Here is an 11,276-nt window from a genome sequence, read left to right as displayed (position 1 = left end):
ACACGCAGGTGCCTTTCCCACCCCCAGCACGTCAGACTCTTCATGCACCAGTTGCTCCCCATCATCTTCCTTCATTGCAGCACTTTCAGTTGTTTCATCACCTTGGCGCCCCCCATCCAGCTCCAGCATGAGAATGTCACCTCCTCATGCCACTGACTGGATGAACACGCGCCTCCAGTGCCGCATGCTGTAGCAGGTCCGCCCCATGTTCCACCATCGTCTTGTCAGCATCATTTTGCAAGCCTGCCCAGCATCATAAGAAGGAACAAGCATAACACAGAAATTTAGCTGGCGATTTTACAAGTTTGTTATCAAAGCAGGCTCTGTTTCTGAGCTTCCAGATAGCCCAACATAGAGCAGCCACCCCCACAATATGCACATTTCTGCTTGGTGGGATAAAATTAGGTGTCCACCAGAAATATTGTGAAAAACAGTAGGTCTAGCTGTAAGACAAGCACTTTGCTCTAGTCACCCTCCCTTCTATTGATATAATTAGGTGTCCACCAGAAATATTGTGAAAAACAACTGTTCTATCAGAGCGCCATTGCCAATCCACCCATCATTCCAAAAATCAGTCTGTCTCCCATTTTTTTACATACATTCTCCTCCCCTGGAGATATATATCCCTAATCTTGAGCAAGTCAGACCAACACGGGGAGTCCCTGGCAGTAAATCTCACCTGCCTGACCCCGTTATCCACTCTGTATTTGTTCCTAACAATTTCTTGTCACATCCCTTCTTTACTCTCTAAATTCCACCACCATTTTACATAACAGACTTAGTTGAACTTCTCTAACTCTTTTATCCCCAGGCCCCCTTTCTTTTGGGTCTACACATTATATCCCTTCTTACCATGTGATACTTCTTAGCACTCCCACCTTGCCAAAAGAATTTCTTGATAGCTTTATTCATTCTTCCCAGATTAGTTTCGGGGAATCTATACATTGAGGCCTTGTTTGGTTGCTAGGTAGGAAAAAGCCTGGGCAATAAACCCCTAGGGGGGATTCCCCTGTGCACATGCGACCCCTCCCACCACGCGGGAGATGTTCCCATTGCCCAGGTGCCCAAATAGTAACATGGAAGGGAAGGAAATCCCTCACATACTATAGACAAATATAATACAGCAGATCTAACATAAAAATTCTACAGATAATTTTGGAAAACAACCAAACCATAGATAAAAATTCTACAAATAATTCGGAGAAACAACAAAAACCACAGGCACATAACAAAGGTTCATAATTCATGTCAACTAGAATTTTAAAAATATTACTACAACTTATCCATCACTTCATCAAGCTTAAGATATCAGTCTGCATTTCACGACGATCGAGCATTGGCCTAAGCCGTTTTCATGTGCCAAAATAAAAGCAATCATTACTAGAGTTATTGATACATCATTGTCAAGTTTGTGCACTAGAAAAAGTTCTGGATTATAAGTTGCCATGTCCAAGGCAGGGATACTTTCAAACAAGATGGGCCGCAAGGCAACAATCACGTCCTACTTGGGTCTTTTCTCCACTCCTTCCTCGACATCATGTACCACAACTTGATGTTGGCTGAATGACAAAAAGAAATAAGTTAGCTAGCATCAGTTCAGAGTCTCACAACACTATTTTGTAGTATAAGCAAATTAATGAAATAGTATCAACCAACATATGATTTGTGCACTGTGCATAAAAAATAATCAAGACTACAAATATAGTTTAGGAACGCAATCACAAGGCTGTCCAGTAACCCAATTTGTTTACTTGAAATAGTCTCCAGATTATATCTTTTACTTGAAATAGGAGGTATTTTAATGAAATAGGAGGTATTATTTGTAGTCTTGATTTGGGTGGGGCTGGAGTGAACTTGGTATTTACTTGAAAATGAATTAGGAGGTATTTTACTTGAAAATGCAAAACGATCTTTGGGTGGGGCTGGAGTGAACTTGGAATCTTTATAAATCTTTGGGCTAGAGTTGGAATTAAGTCAAAAATCTTGTTTATCTTCCTATGATTTGTTTCTGCGCTGTGTTGGAAGTATTTTTGTAGATCTTGATTACTAGCATTGTGCGAAATCATGTACATAAACATTGTCAACTGCTCCTCGACAGCAACACACGACGTGCCCTTCAATAGATTCTCTCTTCTAAGATAGTCCATGATAGACTTAAAAATCTCATGTTCCATCCAAAACTCAACCCTAGACCAACTCTCATGGCCTTCTAATATTTCCTTAACCTTTGCAGCCCCGGATAAAGATGATGTGTGAACTGGATGCTTTTCCTCATAAAGGCAAGCATATAAAGCGGGAACCAAAAGGAAGAATAGTTCATCGTCTTCTTGTTCTTGCGAGATAATCTTAATAATTTTATTTCTCCTAGAATCCATCACTATTAGAGCATCTCCAGCCGTTCAGCCCCCCAGGACGCCGAAAAAGCGCCGTCTGGGGCCGAACCGGTGTTTAATTTCGGCGTGGGGGCGATTGTGTTCCCAGTCGCCGCCCCCAGGTCGGCCCCAAATTGGCACAAACACGACACAAACTCGGCGATTTCATTAAAATTTGTACAAAAAACAGAAAACAACCACGCCTAGCCCTACTACGCCGCCGCCCGCCTTCTACATGCCGAGGAGTCTGTAGAACTGGGTGTAGTCGCCGCCGCCGTCGTCGTCATTGTCGCCGCCGCCCTACGTCCCGCCGGAGCCGCCGCCGTCCCTGCTGCACCCCTGACCAGGGTCGCCGACGCGCGAGGGGTTGGACCGCCCGGGCACGTCCTTGTCGTCGCTGTTGAGGACGACAACGCCGCCCTCGTCGCGTCCGCGGCGCCGAGCTTTGATCTCCTCGTAGGCCTGGCGCTGGCGCTCCACCTGTTCGCGGATGTAGTCCGCCTTCGCCCACTTGAGGGCGGTCTCGTCGTCGGCGGCCATCTCCGCGTGCTCCTTCTTCACGGGGAGCAACCCCGGCTCGGTCTTCGGTCGGATGAGGCAGAGGGAATGAGGGGAGGGGCGGCCGCCCTCGTTGATGACGAGGGCGCCGCTGCGGGTGCGGCGCCCAAGCGGCGTCTCCTGCGGCTCCGGCTTGACGGGGCGGAGCGCCGGCGACCCGGAGGAAAGCGAACCGGAACCCGACGACGAGGAGGTCGCCGTTTCCATTCGCCGCGGCGGCGAGAGAAGGACGGGGGCGCCGGGTACTCGAGGCGCGGCATGTTGCCGGTCTCGATGTGGTGGAGGACGGCTTCGAGGGTGCGGCCGGGCACGCCCCACCATTCGCACCGCCCGTCGGCGTTGAGGCGGCCGCGGGGGATGACGCCGTTTGCGGAGGCGACCTGGTCGGCGGTCGAAGTACATCGTCCACAGCGTGTGGTTGTCGGCGGCGTACCTCGGCTCGTTCCGCTGCACCTCCGACAGCGACGAACGGATGCGCGCTATCTCGGCGCGCCGTTCAGCCCCAGTGGGCACCGGGGGCACCGGGACGCTGCCGGCGCTCAGCCTCCACGAGCCCGGCACCCGCATGTCCGAGGGCGCCGGGTAGTCGGCCTCGTAGAGGAGGCGCGCCTCGTCCTCGCGCAGATGGCGTCGGCCGAAGCCGTTCGCCGCCGCGGCGTCGCCTGGGCAATGCTCGGCCTTTGCTTGTTGGCGGGGGAAGTGTGGGAGAGGGGCTATGGTGGCGAGAGGGGGCGAGTTGTGGCATTCACCGGCGGGGAGTTCGGCTTTTATAGCCGAAGATGGGCGGTGAGAAGCTGCCCACCGGGTGCCGCGTGGCGGGAGCGGGCGGGACGCGCGTCGCGGGCGCCGCCCGTGAGGCATCAATGGAAGGCTGACCAGCGCGGCAGCCTTGGCATTGATTCCCGCGGGAACCGAGGCGATGAGGACGCCGAAGGCGGCGAGTCGCTGACTCGGTGGACCCACTCCTTTTCGCGCCAAAATCGTTCCCCCCGGCGCCCCCCAGCGCGCCGGGTTCGGCCGGGTCCGCCGGCGCCAAAATCGGCCCGAGCCAGCGAAAATTGGGCTTCTGGGGGCGCGGCTGGGCCGAATTTTCGGTGCGGGCGCGAAAAAAGGGGCCGGGGGGCCTGTTGGGGGCGCGGCTGGAGATGCTCTTATACCCAATGAAAACAAAATTAATACAACGATAATAATAATAATAACTAAAGCAATAATAGTATCATCTCTATTATGGCTGCAAAGAACCAATAGCTAGGAGCCTAGAAAGCTCAGGAGTGAATACAAAGATAATACCATTTCTATTGTAACATCTACCTACATAATTAAGAGCAACAGTTTTCTCATATACTAAAATAAGAACACTTTCAATACTAGGCACAGAAAAATAACATCACAAGAGCAGTAGTTTTGCATAATTTAAGCTTCCTCAATTACCAGGGATGACTGCGTCACATACCTTTCTTGCTCTGAGTGCAAACTTCTCAATGACAGACGAATCAAAAGGCACCAAGCAATTGAACACAAAGTCTTCGGATAAAGCCAACTTCTAATGTCAGAGCAGACCCACAAATCAGCACCTACTAGAAATCAATGGTCACTCATCAGTCAGACAAACCAAACAACATATTTGTTGGATTCACAACCAGATAAGCTAGGATCGATCAAATGCAGCGTGTGAGTACAGGACACAGGCCATTCTTCCTGTATACCACTCCATTTTTCAACTAAAACAGAACACAATGAAATGACTCTATTACTCTACATGGTCTATTATTCCCAGGTTTCGCGTAACAATTTGGCAAACAATATATCTAACTCTTCTACATGCACTTCCAGAGAGCAAAGTAAGATCGACGACCATTGAACAAAACATGATCGGCCACAGTTAAGAAATTCACGTGGTGAACCACAAATTGGCGCATGCTGTTACAGTTTGCAGCCAACATACATATGGTACATGTTAAAGGGTTCGGATTGATTAGCTGGCACATACATAGGGTAAACAAAGGGGTCAAGCAAGACTGAGAATTGCTTATAAGGATGGGGGCACTGAATAATTCATCATATCATGTACTGAATTTCCAGTACATGATGATAAGATAATACTCCCAGGTCAAGCACCTCCTTGAATGAACCCACCCACAAACAAATTTGCCTTCACAATATACTAGAACATTGTGCATATAGATTAGCATGACGGGGAGGAAAAGGTGGCTGTGCTCACTTGTGAGTTCAGGATAGTTAGATGCACTGCAAAACGTTCGATGCTTTTCTTTGCTCACTTGGGTACAAATCTCAGACAGGAGAGGAGGTCCTTCGATCTGTACAGGCGCTCATCAGTTCATGTAGCAGAAAAGAAATCACCATGGGGAAGAAAAATGGTGAGTGGAAGAGGAGGAGGGGATAACCTTGGTGAGAAAGAGGAGGATGACCTCTGGCCGTCGTCTTCACCGGAGGTGAGTGAAGCTTCGACGCAGAGCAAGATCCGGGAAGGAGGAGGATGATGACCCCGGTCACCGTCGTCCCTGCCGGAGGAGCGGGGCGTGGAGGTGTAGGGCGGTGGTGCGTCGCTTCCAGTTGCCCGGCGGAGCGTTGGACAGGGGAGGGCGGAGCGTGGTGGTGCATCGTTCGTGGATCTTGCCGCCGCCGCCGCCTCTTGTTCGGGAGATCGAGCGAGCGAGGGTTTCCTCCCCGACCACTGCAGACGTGGAAGGCCCTCCCGGGGAAAAGTCGCGGAAAGGGCGGGGCTACCCCTGTGTCGTGGGCCTCCAAGTGTGGATCACCCCGGGCTGAATTGGCTCGTGGTTTCCTGGCCCGGGGAACAGGCAGGGATCCCGGGGGATACCCTGAAACCAAACGAGGCCTGAGAAGCAAAACACAGGCATACTTGTGAGACAAGCACTTGGCTCTAGTCACCCTCCCTTCTATTGATAAATTTCCAGACTCCCAACCATCCATCCTCTTGTACATACATTCCTCAGCTGGGACCCAGTCCTCCACGTGCAGTCTACTCCCAGATACTGGGACCCCCAAGTATTTGACTGGCCAAGAACCATATTGATAATTTAGCTTGAAAGCATATAGGTTCCCCTTTTCATCATCATGCAACATGATCAATACTTCACTTTTCATAAAGTTGATTTTCAATCCTGACATTTGCTCAAATAGGTATACAAGCAGTTTAATATTCCTCACCTCCTCCACAGTGTCTTGCATAAGGATGATGGTATCATCAGCGTATTGCAGAATGGCCACCCCTTTTATCAATAAGGTGTGGCACTAGACCAGTTACCTGCCTACTATCCTGAGCATTCTGCACCATCTTCTGCAAGCAGTTTGCAGCAATATTAAAGAGGAAAGGAGACAAGGGGTCACCTTGCCTCACCCCTTTAAAGCTCTCAAAGTTCTTCCCAATTGTGTCATTAACTTTCACATTCAGGGCTCCTCCTCTCCCAACATTCTTAAACCCGCCAATCCATTTATCATTAAACCCTCTATCAATCAAGCTTTGAAATAAAAAATTCCACTTGACCTTATCATAGGCTTTTTCAAAATCCAGTTTCAGCACCACACCTTGTTGTTTCTTACCTTAGCTTCATGCAGAATCTCATGCAAAGACATCACACCATCCATAATATTCCTCCCTTTGTTGAAAGCATTCTGATTCCTAGATATCAACTTTGTCATAAAAGGTTTCAGCCTTTCATCCAGTGCCTTTGGGAACATTTTAAATACGACAGGCAAGAGGCATATAGGTCTAAATTTCTGCATAGTATCTGCCTCAGCTCCTTTGGCAATAAAGTGATAATCCCAAAGTTGATTCTAGATAGATCCAGCCTCCCCTCAGAGAAATCATGAAAGCACATCATGATGCCATACTAGATAAAGCTCCAACATGCTTGAAAGAATTCAATAGGAAATCCGTCACAACCAGCAGCCTTGTTTTTCTTCATCCCATCAATCTCATTTTTGATTTCTTCTTCACAAAAAGGTCTACTAAGCAACACATTATCTTCAGCAGATAGCTTCTCATTTGCATCCCAGACACTGCTTCTTAACCTACACTGCAACCCCTAGCAGGGCCAAACAGCAATTTATAATATTCAGTAGCATGTTTAACCAGATCAGAGGTCCCCTGGATAGTGACTGCCTCACTTTTTAAGGAGAAGATCTTCTTTTTTCTCCTCCTCCCATTAGCAATGTTATGAAAGTATCCAGTGTTGTTGTCACCCTTGAGTAGCCAAGTTTCACTAGATCTTTTTGCCAATATTCTTCTTCATCTTCGAGCAGTGTGCACAAAGAACTTTGTAACCGCCCCCTCCTGGTTCTCTAGTCAAAATTTGTATTTCCTCAAGCCCCTCCAGATATTCTAATTCTTCCATCCATTCAGCCTTATTTTTCAAAATCTGCCCTCACATTCCTGCCCCACCCTTTCAAGTATTTACTTACTTTCTTGATTTCTTCATCTTTTTCTGCATGACATCTAGGCCATCTTTAGCAACAATAGGCTCATTCCATATCTTTTCAACCTTTTCCAGAAAATCTTCTCCGCCAATCCAGCTGGTTTCAAATCTAAAGGATTTGTTTAGCAACAATAGGCTCATTCCATATCTTTTCAACCTTTTCCAGAAAATCTTCTCCGCCAATCCAGCTGGTTTCAAATCTAAAGGATTTGTGCTCAATAAAAGTTTAGTGCCAAACTACTGGATTTTAATACGGAAATCACCTTGTGATGTTCAAGTAATGTTAACACTATAGGATTTAACGCCCCCCCAAGGATCCCTCCAGATTTGCCTTTTGAGGGGATCCAATGCCAGGAAAATTGATCAAGAGGATCAATTTTTCTAAAGAAACTGGGAGGATACTTTTTTTATTGTTTCCTATAACCCCACAAAGTCTATATCATAATCTCCTTCAAATTACATCAAAATATTTGTTGTTCCAAGCCCAGAGGAGTTCCACCTCTTCTACGAACACACAAAACCGGAGAAAAGGTAGTAAAAATTAATAAAAACTGAAAACTATGCAGGGCTTACATGAAAATGAGTGGAAACTAGTATCATGCATGATGGACATGAAAGTGGCTCAATGGGACATGATATGAGGAGGTTTTCTGCAAGAAATGAGCTATAAATTATGATGTAAAATGCATTGGTCTGCAACCTATGCCAACATAATATCACATGCGCACAGGGGAAGTCGGCGGCATGTGCCGGCGCCGGGGTGACTGTTCACTACTAGGGAAAACCATAGCATAGCGTGGGTTGATGGCCTAGCAGTAGCGCTACAACTAACTTTTAGCAGTAGCGCTTGTTTTTACCCGCGCTACTGCTAACATACATATCAGTAGCGTAGGTTTGTACGCCGCGCTACTGCCGATCCCGCGTAGTTGCTACGCCATTACCCGGCACTACTGCTAATATTTTGTGTATTTTTTTCTATCCTGTATTTACGCTGTATTTGTACAGGTTACATACACATACAATCTCATCATATCATACACATATTAGATTAAAGTGGACGGATCCAAGTTTAATCTAATCCGTGTTTCTTACACAACCTCTGATATAACAACTCATCATCCATACTCATATAATAATAACGCATCATCATCATCCGTAGTCATATATATAATAAATCATCATCATTCTAACACATGACAATTAAGTAGTACGACCTCCTCATCGTCATCTAGTCATATAATAACTCACTATCAATATAGCACATGACAAGTTAGTCAACATTAGCTAATGGTTATCATCCTAGGTAATAACTCATCATTCTAGCACATGACAAGTACTAGCTAGACCCGCTTCTCTCTCTAAGGTAAAATAGCATAAAACAAGATAGCCCCTGAATCTCCATTATGGAGAATAGAGATCCACCTGTCTCCAATTTGTGGGTTGTGCACCATGTTGCCTCCAAGTAGTTTCCTGGGTTCATTCATAACTTTTCTCCATCCTTTGATTGTGAGGTCTTCATCTCTTCGAGAAATCGAGTATGGAGTGTGGTGAACCGTAGGCAGACTTGGCCGTAAGCTAATAATATCCATGTCACCTTCCATATACATCATATGAGGCACACAATCCTTCGGGAGTTTTTGTTGAAGAACATAATAATAACATAGTTAGCAATGTAGTTTAGCTTAAGAAGAATGTATGCAAAAGATGCACTGGTGACATAATAGTAAAGAATCTTACCATGCTATTTCCATGGATGTTACCGTAGTTCAACACGTGGACTAGTGGCACGTATTGAGCATAATTTGGGTTTATTTCATAATTGTTCTTGAAAGTCTCAACATCATTAATAAATGAGACGATGATTTGCAAGTTAGTTCAGAGCCATAACTGTAGTAGGTATACCTTCCGTACATTTCTAACTGTACTAGGTATTGTCTACTACCTTCCGTACATTTCTTGAAGAATGGAAATAAGTTGTCAACTATTTTTAAATAAACAATATAAATTACTTAACAAATTTATTTGACAAACTCACATAGAGGTAGAACTGGAAGCATATCCACATCCACCCAAATGTCGATATTATCTTCAATATCATCTTCAGGACGAATATCGAAGGTTATTTGCATATCCTCCTGAAATCCATAGGCCTTGCATAGAGCTCTCCAATTCGAGCAACCAAAATGTGAGAGCGTAACCATGTTGAGTCCTAAGGTGAGCTTTCCTCGTCTCCATATTCTCACTATCTTGGAAACCGAGCTTCTCCAAGACATACATCTTGCATGGCAGGGAATGCACTAGTCGAATTGTAAAAAACGAAAATTACATGTTGAAGCAAAGAAGCACAAGTCATGATTAATTACGAAAAAAAAATACTTGTCGTTACGTACCGTAAAAACATCGAAGGTCTTGTCCAGCTTGATGGTGAAGAACCTACCATTTTCCAGGTGAGGCATGTCGCACATACCCCGGCCGTCGTTGCAGTAATCGCACTCAGGGATCCTATCATCGTTAGACATTTCCTGTGTGCATAATTCAAAGATTATAAATCGACGACAATTACCAGGAACTCAACACAAAGATCACTATTTAGCACGGGTTGACTTTCGGTTTGTCGAGTCTTCCTTGAAAACTCTCATCTCACGTGGTGTATATGGTGGGCACTCCCTCTCTGATATATTTGACCGTCGGTGATGGTCGCTCCTCCCTTCGTTCCCAAGTGCATTACACCAAAATGTCTAGCACACGGGAACGAAGGAGAAGCAACCCCCACGACAACAGTTGGGATTCTTCCTCTCTGATATTTCGACAGTATATGGTGGACACTCCCTCACAAATATTTCGACCGTTGGTGATGGTCGCTTCCCCTCCTTCTCTCGTGCATTACCGAGGTATATCACGAGAAGGAGAGGAAACGACCCCCACGACAACAGTCGGGATTCTTTCTCTCTGATATTTCGACAGTATATGGTGGCATCCTTCTTTCAAGAACAGACTGAAAGTCACACAAGGAGCCCCGACAGAATGACAGTCAACCCATTACATATATCGAGTAATGACATAAAGAAAATGGCCTATGGTTTGCCAAAATGTCGTTTTATTCCCGTTCCGGCAAATCACAGCCACTCGATATTTCCTACTTTATAGCACAAGTCATGCTGAAATCATGGAAAATTCCGGCATTACCTTTGCTAAAATAGGACATATTGAGCGCCTGAAATTTGCCGGAACGGAAATGAATCAACATTCCGGCAAAACATAGGCCACCCGGAGGTGTTCGCTGCAAACATATGCCACATGTCCAAAGAGACAACCAATACATGTCCAAATATCATCATACACATGTCCGAGGAGAAGAGAAGGAGGAGGTGGACTTTTAGCTCACCGACTCGGCTATAGAGGAAGCTCCCACGACGATCACTACAAAGCCTGCATATTCCACCGAGTGAAAATTTTAGATCATCAAATCTCATATAACATTCTTTGATGACAAAGTGATAATGACATAAAAATAATTAAAGTGTTCAATACATTTCTATATTTTACTAAAAGTTTCTATACCTAAATTTTTTTACTAAAAATTTCTATTACTAAATTTGATACCTAAAAATTTCTCATATAGCATTCCAATACATTTCTATATTGAAAATTTTCTATTACTATTTTTTTTTTACTAAAAGTTTCTATTACTAAATTTGATACCTAATTTTTTTCTCATATAGCATTCCGATACATTTCTATACCTAAAAAGTTTTATTGCTAAGAAATTTTGTACCTAAATTTACTATGCTGCATATATCTAAATTTCTCATATAGCATTCCAATACATTTCTATACCTAAATTTACTATGCTGCATATAGTGAGGAGGAGGAAGTAGGAGAGAGG

At 45.2% G+C, this 11,276-nt stretch overlaps 1 protein-coding gene and 1 long non-coding RNA gene across 2 annotated transcripts in view; one reads left to right on the top strand and one right to left on the bottom strand.

Moving 5' to 3' along the window:
• The window catches only part of LOC123078311 (UDP-N-acetylglucosamine--N-acetylmuramyl-(pentapeptide) pyrophosphoryl-undecaprenol N-acetylglucosamine transferase), a 33,732-nt gene that overhangs the window by 19,931 nt on the left and 2,525 nt on the right, over positions 1-11,276 (top strand). The window lies entirely within an intron of this gene.
• Positions 1,518-5,250, bottom strand: LOC123078312 (uncharacterized). The gene is made up of 3 exons (XR_006437326.1): positions 5,152-5,250; positions 4,384-4,507; positions 1,518-1,559 (listed from the first exon to the last, which is right to left on the bottom strand). It is a non-coding gene; the product is annotated as an uncharacterized lncRNA (long non-coding RNA).

Source organism: Triticum aestivum, chromosome 3D (genome assembly GCF_018294505.1).
Source record: "Triticum aestivum cultivar Chinese Spring chromosome 3D, IWGSC CS RefSeq v2.1, whole genome shotgun sequence".
Classification (NCBI taxonomy): domain Eukaryota; kingdom Viridiplantae; phylum Streptophyta; class Magnoliopsida; order Poales; family Poaceae; genus Triticum; species Triticum aestivum.
Note: the sequence above shows the minus strand (reverse complement) of the source record. Positions and strands in the feature narration are given on the sequence as shown.